This window comes from Mus caroli, chromosome 2, assembly GCF_900094665.2.
Source record: "Mus caroli chromosome 2, CAROLI_EIJ_v1.1, whole genome shotgun sequence".
NCBI lineage: Eukaryota > Metazoa > Chordata > Mammalia > Rodentia > Muridae > Mus > Mus caroli.
Window position 1 is genome coordinate 124274996 of NC_034571.1, and position 10858 is coordinate 124285853.

General features: G+C 49.7%; 1 protein-coding gene across 3 annotated transcripts in view; it reads left to right on the forward strand.

The window, feature by feature from the left end:
• Positions 1-3536: 3536 nt before the first annotated feature.
• The window catches only part of Smox (spermine oxidase), a 34243-nt gene continuing 26921 nt past the window's right edge, over positions 3537-10858 (forward strand). For 2 of the 3 annotated variants that reach the window (XM_021184582.2, XM_021184583.2), the window contains exon 1: positions 3553-3727. The gene's annotated coding sequence lies outside the window, so the exon portion shown is untranslated. Of the gene's footprint in view, positions 3728-10858 lie in introns of all 3 variants that reach the window. The other variant, XM_021184579.1, reaches the window with a different exon arrangement.

Sequence of the window (10858 nt, forward strand, 5' to 3'; positions counted from 1 at the left end):
CTGCTTCTCTCAGTGCCATTAAAAGTAGACAAAACCGGGCTGGTGAGATGGCTCAGTGGGTAAGAGCACCCGACTGCTCTTCTGAAGGTTCGGAGTTCAAATCCCAGCAACCACATGGGTGGCTCACAACCATCTGTAATGAGATCTGACTCCCTCTTCTGGGGTGTCTGAAGACAGCTACAGTGTATTTACATATAATCAATAAATAAATCTTAAAAAAAAAGTAGACAAAACCACTTGAGAAATGCCTCTTACTGAGTTTAATGCTGCAAAGCCAGTGGAGGGAGCACAGGAGGGCATCTCTCAGATGATGCATCAAGAACCAAATCCCAAATCTGTCTCTAGCTAGAAAAAGAGCATTTGGACCAACGACAGAATGTCTCATGCATAAATGATGCTTTGTGTCTTCACCAATGGTAGCACACATAATACATAATACAGCATAATACAAATGGGTATTTTTGTCTATCTAGCATAGGCCATGACAGTGCCTCTGCCAGGCCACTAGGGGAAGTGTGTTCCCTCTGTCCTGGGAGGAGATGGTTATAGGATCATCTGAGTTCATTTGGGCGTCTGATAGCAAAAAGTCTGTTACAAACGGAAACAATCTTGCCTGAGTTGGTGCCTTCAGGAGACAGAAAAACCAGGGCATTCTTTGCGTCTATGCAGTGTTCCAAACAGCTCAACTGGCCTAAGGGTAGTCTAGTTGGATGCTTGACTGGCAGCCTTTTGCTCAAAGCAATGAAGCCAGAGAGACAGAATCCAATAATTGCTAAGTAGGGAGCAAGATCTCCCCACTCCCCAACATCTTTCTGTCAAGGGCATAAATATCAGTGATACTTTTAACAAGAACTTTAAAACATCATTAATAGTAATAGTGATTTTTCCCCCCAAGACAAGGTTTCTTTGTGTAGTCCATGATGTCCTGGAATTTGCTCTGCAGTTTGAGGCTGGCCTCAAACTCAGAGATCTGCCTACCTCTGGAGTGCTGGGATTAAAGGCGTGTCAACACGTCCAGCTGGTAATAGCAACTTTAAAAACAGTTTTAACAATGCTTAACACCCGCAGTGCACCAGAAATAGGTGGATCTTTCTTATCTGTCTCAATTGGAACACCAGTATCTTTAATGGCTTTTGGAGGGGAACTTAGTACAAGCTTGGCACACAGCTCTGGGGCTGTTCACCTTCTGGTAGTAAACAGGGCCCTGTAATTATTCTTCTTCCCTCCCTATCCATATGGCTTAGAATAGATGGCCTGGCTCCAGGCTACACCTCAGTGACTGCCTCGGGATGACGTATGAACCACTCAGAGCCAACTATTTGACTGAAAGAAATGAGGATGAGGTCTGTGGGGATGGAGCTCAGAGCTGCTGAAGACATGTTCTCATTGTGAAGAGCAGGTTTGAATTTTTATTTATTTATTTGGGCCATTGCATACCTGAGTCAGTTATACTGCTGGGCTTTTCTGTTGTACGAGTAACTAAATTCAGCTGCTTGTTTGCATGCAAACCATTTGAATAGTTTTCTAAACAGTCAGATCAGATTAATATTTTTGTGTAATACCACCCTTTGGAGCAGGTATTATTTATTAAGGAGGAGGGAACGGAAACAAGAAGACACTAAGTAACTTGCCTAAGACCAAGTAACTACACAGAGGCTTTAGCCCTTAAAGTCACCCATAGCCATTCCACTCTTTGGTGGAGGGTGACAGAGCCACAGAGGAGAGTATGGTGTGTACCTGAGTTTAACCCCAGGAGTGCGTGGTGTTTTAAAGAGGGGTGGGAAGAGGGACTTTGAGTTTGGTGAATGACTAGACCCTTTCTGACAGAAGAAACTTCACCTGAAATTCATTTGTCCCCTACTCAAGTTGGCTCCTAGGTGGTTCCCTTTGGCTGGGACCATCAGAGCCATTTCTGCAGGGCTACCTCTCTTTCCAGGCCATATATATATATATATATATATATATATATATATGCATATATAATATATTATACATATATAATATTATATACACACACATATATATATACATATACATAAATTATATATATAATAATAATTCAGTTTTGGAGATTGGCCCCAGAGCCTTGGATATGTTGAGAAGTGTTCTGCTGTTGATCCACATCTCCACTCCTTGCTTCTCTGAGGCAGGCTTCACTGTGTGGTTCAGCCTGGCCTTGAGGTTGGTATGTAGCCAAGGCTAGCCTTGAACTCTGTGGCCCCCGGACATGGCCTTCTGAGGTTGGGATCATGAGTATGTGATCCGCATCCAGGATCTCTCCTGGCTGAACCTACAGCGACCTGTGCTCAGCATTGCCTGGTTCCAGGTTGAAATCAGAGGAGGGCACCCTGAGACACAGTTTGGAGTAGGGGCTCTGCGGCCACCAAGGGCTTGTATTCCCTCGGACCAAGTGTTGACCTGGTGTAGTACCAGCAAAACATGAAAAATAGATTAGGAGGTGCAGAGATGAATAAAAATAATTTTCTTTCAGCCGGGCGTGGTGGCGCATGCCTTTAATCCCAGCACTCGGGAGGCAGAGGCAGGNGCAGGCGGATTTCTGAGTTCGAGGCCAGCCTGGTCTACAAAGTGAGTGCCAGGACAGCCACGGCTACACAGAGAAACCCTGTCTCGAAAAACCAAAAAATAAAAAAAAAAAAATAATAATAATTTTCTTTCTTTTGTGTGTGTGTGGGAGAGTTGGGGGTGGTTCAAGACAGGATTTCTCTGTTTAACTCTGGCTGTCCTAAACTTACTCTGTGGTTCAGACTGGCTTTGAACTCAGAGATCCACCTGCTTCTAGAGGGATTCTGCAGTGGTCCTTAACTGTGGGTTACTATCCTTTAGGGTTCCAACGACCTTTCATAGGGGTCGCATGTCAGATATTTATTTATGTTTCAATTCATAACAGTAGCAACATTACAGTTACGAAGTAGCAATGAAATAATTTTATGGTTGGGGGGGTCACTACAACACGAGGAACTGTGTGTCAGAATTAGGAAGCTGAAGAACCACCAGATTAAAGGCGTGTGCCACTTTCGCCCGCTAAAAATAATTGATACCAATTATAATTTTTTTTTGAAAAAAGGAAAAAGTGCCAGCTAGTATTAATGTTGGATTTTATTAAAAGTTTGAGGGTTTTACTAGGGAAATACACTTTTTAAAAAGGGCCACTTCAGGACATGGGCTGGGCACTGAGAGGATGTGAGCATTCTTTTCCTTTCACCTGAGGTTCCTGGTTCCCGCGGGCACCCACCTGAGACCTGCAGGACGAGAGACAGTCCAGGACAAGAGGGGCCCTTCCTTCTTTTCAAAAGGGCGGCAGAGTCTGGGTAAACTGAGGCGGGCGCAGCGCTCTGACAGTGCCGGAAGACCTCGTCGGCTTTGCAGGGCGGGGCGGGGCGGCGCGGGGCTGGCTCTGTTCCTAGGCGGATAGGTGGGTGAGGCGTCCCTTTTGCGAGATAGGGGAGCGCAGGTGGCTGTGCCACAGGCAACTCCAGGCTGGGTGGCCTCGGGCTCCCCGCCCCCGGTGGGCGGGCCCGGGGCGGAGCACCCAGGCGGGGTGGGCCGGGGACGCGAGGCGGAGCGGGGCCCCCGCACAGGCCCCGGCGGCTGGCTCGGCCCTACGGTCCCGGCGGCGGCTGCAGGAGGAAGCCCAGTGGCTGCGGAGGAGGGGAGGCGGAGAGGCCGAGGCCGCTCGCGAAGACGCTCCCGGGCTCCGCAAGGAAAGGTACCGTGCGGCCTCCCCGACCCGGGCGCAGGCAGCCACCGAGCCTCGTAGGCAAGGGGCTCCCGCTGGAGGCCGGCGGCGGGCGGCGGGCAGAAGAGGCTGCCCGGGCTGGCCGCGACCCCGGGGTCCGGGCCGCATCCTCCGGACGCCCAGCGCGGCGGCGCAGACAAAGCCGGAGAGGCACTCGGTCGGCCCGGAGGGTGTGCGCTGTGGAGGGGAGGGAACACAGCTTGCGGCGGCGGCGGCGGCCCGGCGTCTGCGGGTCTCCTTGGGACAGCTGGAGGAGTGGGGAGCCGCTCTCCCGCGGGTTGCCCCGGGGCTTGCAGGCTGCCCGGCTTGGCCGGAGCCAGGCTGACGAAGGGAAGGGAGCAGTCGCTTCGCCGGGAAGGGGTGCCGAGGCCGGCCGCCGGCTTGGAGGTGGCGCGGCGGTGGAGCAGGTGAGCGGTGCGCGGACCTTTTGGATCTTGCACCTGAGCAAACCACGCCGCGGCTGGCCCTTTCGTGAGCCGTGCCCACAGGTTGTTGGAGGAACCTACTGATAGTGGCACGTCCCGCCTGGGGTCCACTTGGCCGATCTTGTGGGGGAAACAGCAGGTGCTGAGTGGAGATCACCCGGGCCTGGGGGTAAAGAGAAGGTCAAGAAAGTGTTTGAATGGCCCTCATTTATTTGTGTTCTGCTACCTCTGTCCCTTTCCTCTTACAGAGGAAGGAGCATTACAGGGCTTGAAGGGCTGCGCTTCCTCCTGGGCCCTGTGACCATCCCCTTAGATGTCCCTGGCATTTCTTACCCAGCAGGTTTTGAGAACAGTCTTTGTCCGCCCTCTTCATTTCACAGTCTCCCTGTTTGGCTTTGAACCTCATCCCCGCGGCCCCCCCCCCCCCCCTGTCAGCCAGGGACCCAATTCCCATCACAAGGATCTCCTCGAAAGTTCTGACTTTAGCAGTGCCCCTAAGAAGCAGGCACCCTTTACTTTCTGCAGTCCATCCAGGGCTGCCCTAGCAGGTTTTGCTTGCCTTGCAGTGTCTTTAGAAAGCTCTGTCCTAGAGTTGTATCTTTCCCTGGGTGCCCCAGTCCTCCCTTCTACCAGCCTGCCCTAGCCTGTCCCCTTCCCCTTCGTTTTGCTGTTAAATGCTTGAGGGCCCCAGGGCTCTGTTCTCAGCATTTCCTCTCCTGACTGAGCTTCTTGCCACCCTCTGTTCACTTTCTACCCCTGTTTTTATTCTTTCTTATGATTAAAAAATTAATTTATGAATACAAAGAACTCTGTTTTTGACTTATTTTATGTGTACTAGTATTTTGCCTGCATGTATGTGTGTGAGGTTGTCAGATCCCTGGAACTGCATTACAAGTAAGCTGTCATGTGGGTGCTGGGAACTTAACTCTTGGTTCTCTGGCAGAGCAGCTAGTGTGCTTAACCACTGAGCCATCTCTCCAGCCCAGAACTCAAAGATCTTAAGTGGCTTCATGCTCATGGTTTTCAGTGGCAGATCTTGTCTCTGGCCCTAGCTGGATCCTACAGGTCTTCTGATGTCTTAATGTGGACAAAGCAGAATCCTGACAATACTGGAGGCAGGATTGACAATACTTGGGTCATGACTTCTGAGAGTGGCTGATAATCTATCTCTTAGGACAGGCAGCTCGGACCCCTTTCCACTCACCCTTCACAGCCAGTCCTAGAACAAGGCCTCTTGGTCCTTTGCAGAGTTCATCTAGGGTCCATTACCCTTGCCTCAGGCTACTGCCCCACCCCAGTCACCTTTTAAGTGTCCCTAAATACTGTAGTAGCCTTCTCCCAGTGCACACACTTACCTTCTTTGCATCTATTTTTAACGGAGCAGCAAGACTAACATAGAACATTTTGATCAGATCATTTTATGCCTCGATGGCTTCTTATTACACTTAAATAAAATCTCAGAGCTTTCCCTTGGCCTAGTTGACCCTTTGTGACCTCTTAGCCTTATTTGACTCTTGACACCTTTATATTCTCCCTGTCAGACACTTCTATCTCTTCAATACCCTAAGCTTTTTCCTGACCCCAGGGGCTTTGCTTGTGGTATCTTCTATGACTTGAAGATTTTTTTTCCCCTGGTGCTTTTACTGGTCATACTTTGCTTATATTTTTCAGTTCTAAATTTAAGTGTACCTTCCCAGGACACCATACTAGCCCATGTAGAGGGCCCCTTCTACACATGATCCATTGTAGAACTTGATTGTATATTGTATATGTAACTTCACTATGTGTAAGAGTTGATAACCCTAGTTATAGTTGTCTCAACTTTGTTTGGCTTCTTAACCTTGACTGGTTGGCCCATGGCTATACCTGAGGTATCTTGCTTGGTGTTCTGTAGGTAACACTCAGGAAAGCTTGATCCACAAGGATGAGGTTGGGCTGGACTGGAAAAAAATGGGCATTACAGTTAGCACAGGAGACTCCTGTAGCTTTAAGTGATCCTGAAGGTTTTATTTTGTTTCCACAAAAGCAGTTGTGAAAATTGATGCAAGAATATGAGCCAGCCAGTAGGATGTGAAAAAGGGAAGCAGGGAAGATATGGGTACTTTGGGGTCATTCCTGTCTAACAAGGGGAGACCAATCACATGTAACTGCATATCAATTGCAGCTAAGTGGTTTCCTTTGATTTCTTGGCTAGACATCCAGGTGTGTGTGTGAAGCAGTGGGTATTAGCTATGTAGAAAGCAGGCTCTCTAATTCAGGACATGGGGACAGCCTGGGATTTATTTTCAACCTACTCCCTTGGGTGGCTGCTGCATGCTCAGACCTAGGGTGGGAGGGTGTCGAGAGGAAGAAGCTGGGTTTGGGGGTGTGCCCCTTTATGAACCCTCATTTTGGTATCCACACTTTTCCAGTTTGTACAGAACAGTCAATGGAGTGTTGAGTCATGGGGCCATCACTTCAGGGTAGAAGGGGAGAGCCAGGGGACCACTGATAGGGAAGGGAGGGGAGTTGGGATCTTGAAGGGGGGACCTAGGATAGACCCCAAGGTCACACTGTGGGTCAAGTGCTGGAGCCAGTAGCTGACAGTTCATATCTGAGGCTGGCATATCTAGAAAGGGCTATGAACTGGCATAGGTGGGAGCCAAGAGGACATCCTGAGGAGGGGAAATCTAGCCAAGGGCAAGAGGGTAGGGCAAGGTTCTAGTGTGCTCAGTGGGCACTAGATATTGTTTTAAGGACTCTGAAGATATTGACTCTTTTAATGCTCTTAGCAACTTACCTGGTTGCCTTTATTTCCATTTGATTGAGGGCAGACTGGAGGCACAGTATTACGATTGAGAGTGGCAGAGTGAGAGATCTGGCTCTGGAATCCAGGCCACTTCTCCCATGGCTCTAGGATTTGGGCCAGTGGAGGGCTTCTTAACAAGCAAGGGCCTTTCCTGCCTTGCAGGGGTGCCTGGTACCCTCTAAAGCTGGAACACTTGCTTAGAGTGGGCGGCCAAGTCTCTGTTTCTGACCTCACTTTCTCTTCTGGAATACATTCCAAACCCACGTCAAGGAATTGAGGTTCATGTACATTGATGTCAGGGTTTGGGGGAGGGGAACTCTGTGATTCTAAACACTAATTAGAATGTCACCTCTTGGTTTTTTATGTCCCTGTCTTTGCTTCTTTGAATTCCCCTTCCCTGGAGAGGGCAGAGCTCAGTAGAGCTCTGCAGACATCCAGCCTCTTTCTGACTTTGCCTAGAACAGTGAGGTAGTGCTCCCATCTTGGCTCTGGCGCCTCGCTGGGGTCTGAGGTGGGTTAGATGTGGTACAGAGCTGAGGGACAGAGGAGGATTGAGGGTGCCATTGTCTCTTTGTCCCTGGAGGCTGTGGAGGTCAGCAGTTTTGTGGGACTCTGCTCTTAGGGGTTTTCTCAGGGGTGTGGGTTCTGGGACCCAGGCCAGGGCAGCAGTGTCTGTGAGCCTTTTCCAGGGACGCCTCCAGACATGACCACCCCTAGGGTCCCGACTGGCTGAAGAGGGGCTGCTGACCACACAGACATAATGTTTATTACAAATTCTGAGCCCCAGTGTTTAGGGATTTGTTTCTCCACTTGGGCAGGTCCTCCATCTCCTCCCAAGAAGAGAAAGTAGGATCACTACATTCTCTTGAGCATTTCGGGAAACTGAGCCACACACCAAGTACATTGCTGTAGTTGTCAGGAAGTTCCTGGTGGAGGCCTATTTATGCCTGTATCCTAGTTTGCTGAGTTGGAGGCTAGGGCAGAGTCTGAGCTGGACACTGGGACTTCTTCGATGTCATTGGCACTTGGAATCTTCCCTGCCCAGTCTGGTGTTCATAGGCAACAGGAACAAAGGGCGTGGTCCTCATTGTTCAGGAAATAGAAGAGCTATGCCAGGTGCAGTTCAGAGATGCTTCCTGGAAGATGTAGTGCTTTGAGGGTGTCCTGAAGTCTGTCTGGGGACTGACTCGTGGCATTACAGGATGGGAAGGGAGGTCAGGGAAAAAGCTTGATTGCCCAGCTTTAAAGTTTGGACTTAAACCAGCCTCCAGGAAACCACTGAAGGTTCTAGGCCATGGCAGTCTTGATATGATTAGAGCTGTGGTTTAAAAAAACATGGTTCTCAAACATGAACACAGATGCACCACCTGTTCAGCTTACTAAAATGCAAGTCAGTCCTGGCTGCTTAAGCAAGGCCTGGGAATCTGTTTTGTTTGTTTGTTTGTTTCTTTGTTTCTTTTCAAGACATTGTCTAAACTGTGTATCTCTGGCTGTCTTGGAACTCACTAATTAGACCAAACTTGCTGTCAACTTGCAGAGATCCACCTGCCTCTGTCTCCAGAGTGCTGGGATTAAAAGTGTGCACCATGCGCTACTGAGACTCTGCATTTCTAAGTGCTTATGCAACGCAGAATTGCTAATCTATTGGTTACTGTCTGTGCAGTGAATTTAGACCTGTGTCCTGTTGGACAGGCTCAATTTAGATGGGACCTACAGCGAGTCCCCTTCAGTCCTTTGTGGACTGGAAGAATTCAGAGAGCTATCTTTATAGGGGAAGGAGTGTAGAGGATGCTTGAGGGTGACCTGCTTGGAAGTGGGGCTAGATGAAGGTCCTATGGGGACTTGGGTCTCAGAGGCTGGCAGCTCAGGCCTGATTTCTTAGAAGTCCAGGAGCAAAATGGGGTTTTTAGGGTGACTGGGTCTTACACAGGGTGATGTGTAGATGGTAGGCAGGGCACCTTATCTCTACTTGCAGCATAGTCTGGTGGGGTAGCCAATCTGGGGTGAGCACCCTTCCTCTAGCCAGGGCGGAGCGAGAGATTGGGGCTGCAGCTCCAGCAGCACAGATGTGACACTTCTGACAAGCCCTCTGTCATTCTCCTTCCCTTTGGGAGACCCTGTTGCTCCTGTTGATGGTCACATGAGCTGCCGTTGTGGTCTTACTCTGCCCAGGTCACCTCCCCAGTGTATTTGGGAGTCAGGGCCTGGCTGAGCCACTATAGGCAAGTGTCTGCTCCCTTTTACCATCTCAATTTCCCTGTCTGTAAACAGAGAGGTTCTGTTCCCCCATGGAGTGATGTCACAGAGTTTGTTGAGTGGGGCGCTGTGTAGTTCCAGAGCAGCAGCTTAATACACCTACGTTCTGGTTTACCATGACAAGTTGTGTGTTAATGGTGCAGGAGACTGAGTAATCTGTGTGGAAAACTGTCTGGCTTGCTTTGGGCTCTCCCAGCTCAGCACAGCCTAAAGTCAGTTGAGGTCCTATTAGATGCTGGCATCACCAGCATGCAGTCACCACCACTCTCCAGCAAAAGGTGGGAAGACGGACACCGAAGGTGAATGCCACCCTGCACCCAGAGGGGCTGGCAGGCTGGGATTGGCCTGCTTTAATGTTAAGTTCTACAGATGTTCTACCAACTCTTCAAAGAAGAGTACAGCCAAATCTGTCTCCCTACTTTGCCAGGGCTTCCTGAGGGGTGAGGAGGCAACATTTCTCAGAGACTGCTCTAAGTTCCCATAGGGATTAGGGAACAGATAAGAGAAGAAATTGGCAGGTCTTGTAGGAGGGTCACGCTGTGTTCATGAGAATTTGAGGTCCAGACAAGTTATATAGGAAAGAAAGACGACCTCATGTTTCTCAGGATGATTTGGCTAAGGGAATATGTGTTTTTAAAGATCTCCTAGTATCTTACTGAGCAGGAAGATTCCCTTTGGGGCTGGCTGATGTGGAAGGATGCTGCTCACTGGAAACCACAAACACCGTGGGAGGAAGGGAAGGGTTGAGGGCTAGCTTCCGAGAGAGGGAGGCTTGGGAAGCCAGGCACAATTCCACAGTTGGGGCTCCGCAGGAGGAGGGCCAGCCGGCCTGGATGCCTCCCAGGCCCAGAGCTGGTCTTGGCTCTTTTGCTCACTGCTCTCTTTGTTGGGTGAATTAGTGAGGGACCCAGAAGCCCTAATGTGATGTCCAGGACATGATGGCATTAGGCCGGGATCTTCTGATCCTGGAAGGGGCTTCTACCTATGTTACACCACTTCGCCGATTTTTTTTTTTTTTGGATAGACTGTTTCTCACCCTCTCATTCAGAAGTCACCCGAGCAAGGTTGACTGAAGCTGAAGCTCCCTGTGACTCAGTTTCTTATTTATGCCGTGGAATAATATTACCTCCTGTGTTGGAGCACCAGCTTGAAGTACTGACTAGTGTGATTAACAAATGAATGGAAGCGATGTCTCCAGGAAGAACCCGGGGAAGGGCCTACCCTGGGTAAAAGCCAGCAGAGATTCCCCCAAGGCTGGGGTGGAGCCCTGACAAACCAGTGCAGTGCTTAGGAAAGGGAGGGATGGGGGCTAGTGCAGCAGAAACTGGCTTCAGGAGTAGTGGCAGTCGGGTGAGGCCGTAGGAGAGAGGGGTATGACTAAGACATCACTGGGGCCGAGAGTCAGAGGATTCCTGAGAGAAAACAGTGGTCAAGCAGGGACATGTGCAGTCCCAGTGCTAGGAAGCTGTCAAGAGTTTCATATTGAGTTACATAGTGAGACCCCATCTCAGAACTTGAATCAAAAAGCAAAAGCATAGCAGCAACAGACAACGAAATGTAAGAGACTGGTAGGCACTTGTATTAGTTACGTAGGCCCTGGGGAGCCATTGAAGTGGGGTTTTTTTTTTTTTT